Below are 1,094 nucleotides of genomic sequence, written 5' to 3' on the forward strand. Positions count from 1 at the left end.
AAGGAACCTACCTTCTTTGAACGAAATCAATTCTGAGTAGCTGATGCTGACCTCTCCAAAAAGATGAACCGGAAATACATCAAGAAACCAAAGCCTAAACCTGGTGAGAGAGAGAAGGCAAAGGGATAGATGGCAAACCGGCGGCACTTCTTGGAATCAAAAAGGTCCCAATCGCTTCCTTTTCAGCAATTTCAGGCACTTTTAACTCTCTTTCCAAAGAACTTTTCATCTTTCCCTCACGGTACTTGTTTGCTATCGGTCTCGCGCCAGTACTTAGCTTTATGTGAAACCTACCACACATTTTGCGCTCAAATCCCGATGAACGCGACTCTATAAAAGCGTACCGTACGTGGAACAAAAAACGCAGGGGAAGGACGGGATTCTCACCCTCTATGATGTTCTTTCCCAAGTAACTTAACCCTGCGCTTCCACTGGTAACGCCTCTCGAGGCTACAAGTCAACAGCTCGGAAAGAGCAGTTGATTTCCACTTTGAGCTGATCCCGGTTCACTCGCCGTTACTAAGGGAATCATAGTTATTTTCTTCTCCTCCGCTTAATAATATGCTTAAGTTCAGCGGGTAACCTCGCCTGATTTCAGGTCTGATAAATAAATCGGACAAACGCCCGAGACAAAACAACAACGACGAAACCTCGCAGAGCAACAATGGAACCGAAATTCCATTGCGGTATTGAAGTCGATCGACAGCATCAATGAAACTTTGTCTTCAATGAAGAAGCCACCGTATCTCAATGATGTCATCGATACAACTCAACAATACACTTGAGCCTCTAAAAGAAGAGGCACGAGTAGTTTCTCCGCTGTGTTCATTATTCAGGGTGACATTGAGTATTCAACACTCATGACACCCAATCATACTGCTCCTAGGGGGCTTCAGCCAAACTGAAGCAACGACCCTAAAAAAGCAGAAAATTGTGATTTCAAAGACACTGAAACAGACGTACCAAGGAGAATATCCCCAAGGTGCCATTTGCGTTCAGAAATCTGATGATTCACTGAATTCTGCAATTCACATTGCGTTTCGCAGTTCGCTGCGTCCTTCATCGTTGCGCGAGCCAAGACATCCATTGCTGAA

At 44.8% G+C, this 1,094-nt stretch overlaps 2 non-coding genes across 2 annotated transcripts; both read left to right on the top strand.

The window, feature by feature from the left end:
- Positions 1-603, top strand: TGME49_459040 (the record flags this gene model as incomplete). Its single annotated transcript, XR_001974248.1, has 1 exon — positions 1-603. It is a non-coding gene; the product is annotated as a 28S ribosomal RNA (ribosomal RNA).
- A 338-nt stretch (positions 604-941) lies between these two features.
- On the top strand, positions 942-1,094 carry TGME49_459050 (the record flags this gene model as incomplete). Its single annotated transcript, XR_001974249.1, has 1 exon — positions 942-1,094. It is a non-coding gene; the product is annotated as a 5.8S ribosomal RNA (ribosomal RNA).

The sequence above is a fragment of the Toxoplasma gondii genome (assembly GCF_000006565.2).
Source record: "Toxoplasma gondii ME49 unplaced genomic scaffold asmbl.483, whole genome shotgun sequence".
NCBI classification, from domain to species: Eukaryota; Apicomplexa; class Conoidasida; order Eucoccidiorida; family Sarcocystidae; genus Toxoplasma; species Toxoplasma gondii.